The sequence below is a fragment of the Lytechinus variegatus genome, chromosome 9 (genome assembly GCF_018143015.1).
Source record: "Lytechinus variegatus isolate NC3 chromosome 9, Lvar_3.0, whole genome shotgun sequence".
In the NCBI taxonomy this organism is placed as follows: Eukaryota; Metazoa; Echinodermata; class Echinoidea; order Temnopleuroida; family Toxopneustidae; genus Lytechinus; species Lytechinus variegatus.
In genome coordinates, this window is record NC_054748.1 from 571,448 (window position 1) to 582,712 (window position 11,265).

The window sequence follows — 11,265 nt, forward strand, 5'->3', positions numbered from 1 at the left end:
TGTCCACTTGTTTTATGATTTGATGTTGTATTCTATGTAAAAATAATAATTAAAAAAAAAATCCAAAGCGTATTTAAAAGGAAAAAAAAACGTACAACTATACTAATTGTCTTAAACATGCATCATTCGCTTACCGTTCAGTAATACAAGGAGGATGAAAAATAACAACGCCACCATCGAGGTTCGCCTTCCATCGAAGTTGGTTTTCTCAAAAGCCATCCTATTTTATCTGTTGAATAAGCAAATAAATGAATTAATTAGTACATCAAGGAATGATGAGTAAGAGGGAAATGAACACAAAAAAAATATGACCATCGATATGAAAAAGATGGATAGAGCCAAAAGCGCCTTTTGTGGCCAGTACTTCAAAATGTCTCTCCCTCTTTCTCTCTCTATCATGTCTATTTCTCATAAGTGCGTGCTATTACTTACCTGTTGGTTTTGGCCCATCATACCTTCAAATGTGCCAGGAATACCTTTCCGTTAGCTTCAATGTCGTTTGTGCGGTATTTTACAACCAGCTCTATCCAGATATTTGATATCGATGGTTATTATTTTGTATGGTACACTCGCACAGCCTATATGGATTTCGAACCATCAATACTTATTGTCATTTACATATTACTGTTATCGAATTTTTGTGACCATTCTAAGGAGAAAAATACAATATGCAATACCAAAATACCCAGCCCCCCCCCCCCCCATTTAAAGAAGAAAGTCGATAAATTTTCTGCAATTTAAAGTGATTGGTTAACATTGGTTTGACTTTAAAAAAATCTGAGCTAGAAGGTCACACTTGTCACCTGTGTATGTGATATGTTACAAAGTGAAGCCCAGAAAAAAATAAAAATTGCGTTCGAAAATAATTATTTAGTGCTTCAAAAATTGAAATACAAAGTGACCGGAAACACCAACTTAATTTCATCCCATGCAATTATGTGTAGTTATTTAGGCGTCTATAAGACGCCTATTTACAAAATCGGGGTTTGCCTTGCAGTTTTAGCTTTTCATTCTCAATAATGGTTGTTTTCAGGGTTTATTAGTTCTAATACATGCACTTGTACACATGTTTCATCTTGGTTTGAGAATTTTTTAAATCGGCTGCTCTGAAAGTTAAACAATACCTTTAACAGGCCATGTCAATAAAAAGGAAAAAGTTTTATTATATAACATTTGTAAGGTTTAAAACACCAACATGCATCATTCTATAACTTTACGCAATTCATGTAAGATCTTCTTTATTTTTTTTCGAGAAATAAGGGTTGGAGGGATGATAGGTAAAGTTCTAGAACTACTTTTTTAAATTTCTCCTTCTTTCCCCTCAAATCTTGTTCTACTTGCTATTGTTCGTCTTTTACTTTCTTTGAATCATTTTCCTTCTATTCCTTTCCCATTTTCTTCCTGGTTCATTTTAACAGGACTCGGTGTTTCTTGTGCAAATGAATGAAAATGGCGTGGATATTGAACCAACTGGTTAGCCTATGAGACGAATTGGTCATAGACGAAATGGTAATTAGACGAACTGTTGGTGGACGAAATGGCATTAGACTAAATGAAAGCAGACCATGTGGTGAGCAGACGAATTGGCAATTTACCAAATAACGGATCATGACGTCGAAGTAAGATTTAAAATCAATGCCTTTAAATGCCTCTCGTTTGTTCTAACTCGTGCAACCACTTGGACACACCCAATAGGGAATTATGACCACAGGGCAAGTCAAGCGATGCGACGGTGCAAACGCAAAACTATGTCCGCTCAGCGTAGTTCAGTAGTAATCGGAGCAGTTGAAAGGCAATAGAAAGTTTTCGCAATTACTCCGTACCCCTCTATCTGCAACGCACTAATTTTTTTTAATGCAAGTCAAATCAAACTATTACTAATGAAAATACTACCAACATGATTATATAGCGCATATCACTGTCAAATGGGTCCCTATGCGCTTTTTGAAGAAGACAAAGCAAAAGAAAATATAGAAATTTGCTGGCAATCGTGGCACTAACTTTTTTTTAATATGTATGATTTCCAGGTGGATTTAAACTTGAGAGTAGAAGAGTTCTTTACACATGAATGGGTGGAATTTTCAAAGTGAAGAGAAAGCATGCAGTGAGCAAAGGGTCGTCCTCCATAAAACTGGGTCTGAACACTAAATAAATTTAAAATATCGTTCTAAAATTTTGAGATGGTAGATGCATTACCATGGTGGTAAAAATAGAGGAGAGAGACAACTACTAGGACATTTTTTAGAAACAAACCTGTCATATCCTTTGGCATCATATTATAATTTGGAACTCACTTGACAAGCTGTGAGAAATAAGCCTACAATTCATAGTTTAAAGAGATCAAGAAGAAATATAGAAAGTATTCTAAACACATAATAGTTATACTGAACATATGGTTAATGATCAGCAGTTAAAATGGGACAAACATATTGAATACTTAACAGTAAAAATGAGCAAAGAGGTTTTTTCGGCCGCCTTCGACACAGTTTTTCCAAGGCTTGATTCAAATTAATCTATGCCAATTAATTATTCTTCCTACTTTGGACAATGCTGATCTAGTGTACGATTGTAACGAAGGATGTTCAACCAAATTGCACAAATTTGCAACACGGAACTTGACGAATAATACTTTGGATAAGTCCATTCAAACCGATATCGAACTGTGATATTCACCAAATAGTAAACTGGGAATCTATGATATGTCGTTGACAAAAACATTTTAACTCCATGGTTTTGAAAATAATTCATGATATCAATGCCCCTTACTTAAAAGAATATTTTAATACTATTTATCACAACTATTCTTTACGCTCAACTGGAAACTGATCTTTACCTAATGACCTAAGCATGCATGTACTGAATCGTGTCGTCGAATGATACCGTGGGGCCTCGCAGTTCAATTATTTATCCCCTTTTATATAAAAAAAATCATCTTCTTATTATAATACATTTTTGAATACACTTAATGACCAAATCCCAAAAACTATTTTCCTTTAAACCAAAGATGAAAAATATAATTTTGGGGTACTTTTGGGGTGGGGTTAGGTGCTAGGTTTCTACTGTAGGTCGGGGTGCACGGGTTTGCTGTTCTTTCTCCCTTTAACTGATGATGCTTTGTATTTGAAGAGCTCACTTGCAAAGGGGTTAGGTCAGTTTTTCATTAAATTTGATTTTTATGTCTTAATGTATAGACTTTTAGTAGCTCTATAAGATGATACCAAAGAAAAGTTGAAATTCCTATTAAAAAGTGCACTAAAATGGCAAAGAAAAAACACTTTTTTTCTTCAAGAGGGGTTAGGTCCATTGCAGTTTAGTTGCAAAACATGCAAAAGGAGATAGGTTCACATAAATTTTTTTTGGAAAAGAATATCATAAAAAATATGAAGACAGGTGAATTTCTCCTATATCCAATATCCAATTATATGTTCTCATGGTAGGGTATCATGAAAATTCAGTTTCGCATAAGAATAATGCAATATGGGAGAATTTTAAAAAAATTGTTTTCTTGGAGTGAACCTAACCCCCTTTTGCAACTAAACTCTTTTGAAGAACTCATTTGTCAAAATTGGTTAGGTTCATTTTTTTTTTAATAAATTTTATCGTTTTCTATCTCTAAACCTCGACATTTTTAATCACTCTGGTGTTACCAAAGAAAAATTGAAATTCAAATGAAAACGTGAATGAAAGTGGCAAAGAAAAATCAATTTTTTAATCAAAAGAGATTGGATTAATTTCAGTTTACTTGCAAAAAGGGTTAGGTCCACAATGATATTAAAAAAAGAAGATAGGTAGATTTCTTTTATACCAAATTTTATGTTCAAATGATAGGGCAGAACATCGTGACAATTTAATTTGTCATAAGAATATTGCAATAAGAGAGAATAAAAACATGGTTTTTCTCGGAATGGTCTAAAGTGGACCCAACCTCTTTTGCAACTAAACTCTTCATTTATACAAATTTGTTAATTAATTTTTTTTTGTAATATGAATTTCACCTTGTTTATTTAATATAGCTTGACCCCTCGGCAGAACAGTTGTGATGTAATAGCGCAGCTGATTAGGGTGATGCATTCAATGTTTATTTTCTCATGTGTTATGTTGCAGTTTTATATGCATTGTTATATTGGTAAATCAAATCAAAGCATTAAAGTAATTTCATTAATCGTGATAGAACTCCTATTATGCTTTATGTTTAGCATATTGTGAGGTTCTACTATTCTTCTATATTCTTATTCACCCCACCTTATTCTGTATTTATCTCTTTTCATTCTATCTACCTGTGCAGTTTTGTGTTTTATTTGTTATTCTTTTGTTTATTTTTTTCCTTTCACTCGTTTGTTTGGTCCTTTGTTTTATTATTTGTGTTATAAATGTACTTTATCCCACGTTGTAGTTTTTTTGTTATGTCTTGTTCGTGTATAGTTTTTGTCATGCTTTGCTCTTGTACCGTTCTGTTATGTCCTGTTCTTGTAACGTTTTGTTTCTTGTGTCCGTCTCACATATTTGTCATACTTTGTAATATTGTTCAGCCTTGTTTATCTTTTACCCGGGAGAATAGGAAAATAGATTTATATTTTTCAATGATTTATGTTTAACTTCAACCATAAAGATATGATGTAGTTGTACAAATATTGTACATAATTGAAACTTCGTAACTTGTATTATGCCTAATGTATCTCAATTTGTTGAAGGAAACCTTAATCAAAGGTCAGGCCAACCTCAGAAAAATGATGATTTGAATCAATAGAGGAAAAATCAGACATGCACAATGCTGAAAATTTCATCAAAATCGGATGTAAAATAAGAAAGTTTTGACATTTCAAAGTTTCGCTTATTTTTTACAAAATAGTTATATGAACGAGCCAGTTACATCCAAATGAGAGAGTCAATGATGTCACTCACGCACTCACTATTTCTTTTGTTTTTTATTGTTTGAATTATACAATATTTCAATTTTTACGAATTTGATGATTAGGACCTCCTTGCCTGAAGCAAAAAATGTTAAGATAATGGAATTCCACAAGTGCAGAGAGGAATGAAACTTCATTTTACATGGCAATGACGAGAAAATCCAAATATTTCATATAAAAAAATACAAAAGAATAGTGAGTGAGCGATGTCATCAGCTCCCTAATTTGCATTACCGACCGGGATGTGCATATGACTGTTTTGTGAAATGAAGCGAAACTTTAAAATGTCATAACTTTCTTATTTTACATCCGATTTTTATGAAACTTTCAGTGTTATGGTTGTTGAATTTTTCTCTTTTTATTAAAATCAAGTTTTTTGTTGGGGGTGGACTTGTCCTTTAACAAGCTTTGCTTTTCACTGTTCACTTTCCATTTCATTTTATTATGCTATTATAATTCGCTTTATATTGTAATTTTGTTTAAAGTTTTCGATTGAAATAAATTCGCTATCACTCGATATACGAATAGCTTCCAATTTCCAAACAGGTACAAAAAGAACACGCAAGTGCCCTGTAGCAAGGGGTGGCGACCTGCGATGCCGCTAATTTCTTGCGAAAACTGAAAAAACTGATTGTCTTGAAAATATATAGTTTGAATATTTCCATTTTTATTTGAGAACAAAACATACATTGAACACATGGCGAAATATACTTTAACAGCTTATTGTGTCCTTGAATTGGGCGAATTATTGAATGATAAAATGTAATTAAGCAAGTGATATGACATTTTTTTAAAATATTTTTGTAATCACACACACTTCATGTTTAGTTTCTAGGAATATATTAATAAATGATGCTATTTTTTAGAACTGCGGCCCAACGCGGCCAGTCGAGTAATTTCAAATCATATCAAAAATATATTAAAACATTTATTTTTTTTGTATCCTATAAAAGTGAGCAATGTCTCTGCTCATGTTTGTCCAACCAGAGGTAGCGTAAAGTAATTATCATTGCAAAAGCATGTTTCATTTTGCAATTCGCTTGTAAGTCTGAAAGTAAGGCAGGATTTTCTGGTCTACAATCTGCAAAAATATGCAATTAAACACATGTGTAATAATACTTTATCATTGCGGCATCAAAGTGGATTTAAAGGGAAAGTGTTGGATTGTTCTCCATGTCCCAAAACTCAATGACTTAACTAAAAATTCAATAATATATTCAACAATATCAAATTTAAAAATTGAGCAATGGGTTGGCTCGAATGAATATCTGATATGCCTGTCAATTATAGTTAGGCCCGTGAAACCCAACGAAATGTTATTCCTCTAAATTATTCCGTTCAAAAGTTACAGCATTTTGATTCAGAGGGTACTTACTTTTGTGTGCGTATATTTTGTCCAGATCATTGAGATTTACCAAGTAGAGATAGAAAACGGAGATCTTGAGAAGTATTCATCCTCAGGTAGTATGGCAAATTTACTGTCGGAATAAAAACACAATTACCGGACCAACCGTGGGATATAATTTAGACACGGATGGAGAGTGTCGGACCTCGAAACGCTTGCAATCGTCCAGAAGGGTCAGCGGTAGAATTGGTGGACTCTTCCATTCATTTCAGCAAAAATATGATAAGCGAGAAAAACTATTAAAAAAAAAGGAATCTCTGATATGGCAAGATGTGCAATAGACCAGTTTGAAGTTAAGGTGACTAGAATAGCACACCAAGGAACACTCTGAGAAGGTATTTGTTACATTTTTACTTTGGACGCATTACCATGATCTTGTCAGAACAATGTACTTGGCCAACTGTCGCGAGTGGACGCATTGTTATTTTTTTTATGTGGATCTGATGAAAAACACAATTCAAAAGAATAAATGAACAATCAAGACATTAAAGATGGTGCTTATCTCATCAAACCACCATGTCACTTCAGTACAAATGACCTTCTTCTGATGATGCTCAGAAAGGAACGCCGAATTGAGGCATTCCACATGCTACTGCGCCCATCATTCGTGACCCCGGGAAGCAGGGGTGACGGGGGCACTTAATCGCCCCCCCCCCCAAGATTTTCGTCGGGTATGCGTGTATTATTCTTCATAGGCAGCACCCCCTGGAAATTGGTAGGTGGGGGGACAATGGAGAAAAATATACGAGCTGGCCTCCCTTTTGGAGTGGAGCTCTTCTTATTTTGTGCTTGTCAAATTTCTTGGGACCGAAATGGCCTTCATTTTTGTAGTGAGGGGGGGGGGAATTTACATCACCCCCCCCCCCCCCCCTCTTGAAAAAAAATCCCAGGCCCCTGCCACCATTAATTTTTTTTCCGGAACCGTCGATACATCACCAGGTACGCGGTTCTGAAATAGCGGAACATTTTAGTTGCATGTCAGACCGAGATTGCTATTAAAAACCGTGGATTCGTGTATAAACTTAATGCAAATATCGTTCTGAGCCAACGTTCATAAATGTACTATTGTCACTACTTTCAAAGATTGAACTCAATTAATTTCATCTTGTTTATGGCCAAAATATAATTGCAGACGAATTTCACGAAGAGCAATAAAAAACCCACAGAAACATATAACAACTATAAAACAACTATAAAACACTTAAGACAAAATGAGATATCAAACTTGTCAAAAAGTAGGTCTAATTTTGACCAGAATCCTTAAAAAGGGCCTTTAAATAAGAAAACAAAAATATCAGATTAGAGCAAATCAATTAATCAGAGCAAATTTTGAATGCTACGCCATGCCATGGGTAACGTGCGTGCCGAGTTTCATCGGGATGAACGGCCGAAAAGCACCCTAAACACGTATTTTCCATATTCTGAAAATGCACCCCTTAACAAGTATTGGCATGTGAATCCTACCCTTAACAAGTATTGGAAACAAAACGATACTCTTGGCAAGTATTCCCTGAAATGAACTTCTAAACAAGTACAGCAATATTTTATCATTATATCACAGGTCCGTCGGTCGTCGGTTTTACCTTAAAACATAATTTTGTTAGGTACGGCCCCACCTTCCACATCAGTTTAATCTTGTTTAATCACCCCGCAAATTTGACCCTAAGCACGTAACTTTCCTAGCGAAATAAATACCCTTTTTTCATTATTTTTGTGTTTTTGACACCCTTATCACGTAACGTGCTCTATATTGAAAAAAGACTTCCTTTTTACATGTTTTTTTTGATCGCGCATGGTATTCACTCGTCAATGTAAGTGCCCCCCCCCCCGGGCCACGCGGCCCTGGCGCTGGTAAAAGCAGCACCAAAACAGCACGCGCCAGTCTTAAGCTCAAAATTTTACGACTTGTCCGGATCAACGAGTTACCCCGGCAAGCTACTAATGGCGGTATAGCCCAGACTTAACGATTAACGGTATTGTGTCTTATTTTGGGGACACACCCATGCAATACCCACTTTCCAAATTCTTGTCTGAACCCAATCCACCCTCCCCCTTCATTTCTCCCCAAGGGTATCTTGCAGAGACCAGTGAAGCGGACTAGACTGTGGGATGGACAAGGAAAATGTCTCTCGTTTTTCATTTCCGTGGGGCGGCAAATGCAACCACGGTCCTTGGACATGATAATATGTAAAATATTATGAGTGAATACATGCAACATGTTGCCATCGCTAAATTCTGCTCCTGACCTCAAAATTAAAATAATAATATGCGAAATCGTACCATTGATTCGACTGGAAATTCCGCCATTCATCCCATGTGTTAAGGACTCCCGCGAACGCGCGCAAACGTCTACAATGCATGTAACCTCGTTCGCGTTTATTTTTTATTCGTTGTAGAATATACGATGGCGGATAAGATGTCGTCGTCTTCGTCGTGTTTTGACAGCGAAAATGACGATTTACCAATAGCAAATGTATGCTACATGCACGTCTTACCCAAGGAAAGAGGGCCAGTACATTTCTTCAAGTAAAGAGCTAGAACAAATTTAAGCCTTTGCTACATTCGTTGGTGTAGACTACCTGGGACTTCAGAATAAAACTAGTTATTCGTGCAGCAGAGAAGTTTGCGATTGACTTTCATGCAGCCCGGCCCAGGGAGCAGTGGCTTAACAGGGGCCGGGGAAATTAAAGAAAGGGAAAAGAAGAAAAGGGGAGAAAGAAAGGGAAAAAAGAGGAAAGGGAGAAGGGAACTAAGAAAAGACATAAAAAGTGAAAACTGGAAAAGGAAAGAAAGAAGAACAGTTAGATTGTCATGAAAAAGTGATTTATTAAAAAAAAAACCAACTCGAGGTGTACCCCCTCTTTTTAAAGTAACGCGGTACATCTATATTTATTTTGATCCATTCGGATCTTGCTGAAATGCTTGTCGAGCTGCATGCAAGTCAATCGCAAACAGCTCTGCTGCACGAATAGCTATTTTTGTCCCAGGTAGTCTACACCAACGAATCCAGCAAAGGCTTAAATTTGTTCTAGCTCTTTACTTGAAGAAATTTACTGGCCATCTTTCCTTGGGTAAGACGTGCATGTAGCATACATTTGCTATTGGTAAATCGTCATTTTCGCTGTCAAAACACGACGAAGACGACGACATCTTATCCGCCATCGTATATTCTACAACGAATAAAAAATAAACGCGAACGAGGTTACATGCATTGTAGACGTTTGTGCGCGTTCGCGGGAGTCCTTAACACATGGGGTGAATGGCGGAATTCCAGTCGAATCAATGGTACGATTTCGCATATTATTATTTTAATTTTGAGGTCAGGAGCAGAATTTAGCGATGGCAACATGTTGCATGTATTCACTCATAATATTTTACATATTATCATGTCCAAGGACCGTGGTTGCATTTGCCGCCCCACGGAAAGTCACAATTTTAGCGACCATCCCACAGTCTAGACACTCCATTCCCTGCTGCGAGCATTCTGCATGCCGCTATGAGCATGGGGAGCCTAGATTGGGTTTTTTTTTACACATTGTTGGTATGTTTTGCATGACTAATAAATCAAAGGAATGAATAGCTGTATTTACGTACATAAACTTCCTCTTCTTTTTTTTTCGGGTGGGGGTGCCAGTGCTGTTCTTCCTCTTCTTTTTACTTTTGTTCATATATTTTTGTTCATTTTCTTCTTCTTCTTCTTCTTCTTCTACTACTACTACTACTACTACTTTCTCTTCTTTTTCTTCTCCTCCTTATTCTTCTTCTTCTTTTTGTCTCCTTCTTTCTCATGTAGCTCTTCTTGCCTAGCCCTGTTCTTATGATTACTTTATATGCAAACATGATTTATTAAAGGCATTTAGTGTAGCAATCTCTACTGTTTCAATTAAATTCGAATCTTTGAAAGTGGTTCATTCCATCACAGCAGGCCTTAGAGCAATGTGCACATGCGTTGCATTTGCACATTTATAACATTGAAACATTATAACCTTAAAATCTGGGACATCATATTCACACTTAGAATAAAATACTTACTCATGGTAATTGTGTGATATCTAAGTTTAAAAGAACGCAGAGATGACAGGAATTTGCATTTATTAAATTCTGGAACATTTAAATAAAAAGAAATAAAAATACCGAAAAGAAAATACGAAAACTATATACAAGATTTTTTTATTGCAAAAAAGGTTAGATCCACTTTTCACCATTTCCGAGAAAATCCTGTTTTTTCATTCTCCTCATATTGCAATATTTCTTATGGACTGTTCAAAGTGATCTGCCTAAAAAACAGAGTTTCGAGATCTCTTGTTATCTTTACACTGTGTAACCTTACATGCGTATTTGTGTAAAACTACAGAAAATTGGTATTTGGCGTATGTAACCTAACAAATTTATTCCCCTCTTTTTAAACAGATCTGTTGTGTAAAATTGTAGGAAAAAATGAAAAGTTCCTGTTATAACAATTCACAGAATAGTTTGGTTATTTCTTCTTGTGAAATCTGTTTTTAATTGTTCTTCTGTAGAATATTCTGTTATTTTAACAGTGTGCGAACTAAATTGTCATGATAAACTACCCTACCATGTTAACATGAAATTGGCTAAAACAGAAATCTACCAGTCTTCATATTCTTTAATTATTTTTTTTAAAGTACCATTGTGGATCTGCCCGCTTTTGTATACAAACTATGTTGGATCCAACCGCTTTTGATTAAAAAAAAGGGATTTTTCTTTGCCGTTTTCATCCAGGTCTTATTTGGAATTTCAACTTTCCTTTCCTGTCATTAAAGCGACTAAAGATCTAAACATTGAGAAAAAAATCAAATTCTCTGAAAAATTGATCTAAGCACAAATGAGCACTTCAGAAGAGTTAATTTTCAAAAGGTGTCAGATCCATTTTAGACCATTCCAAGAAAGAACGTTATATATATATATATATATATATATATATTGTTC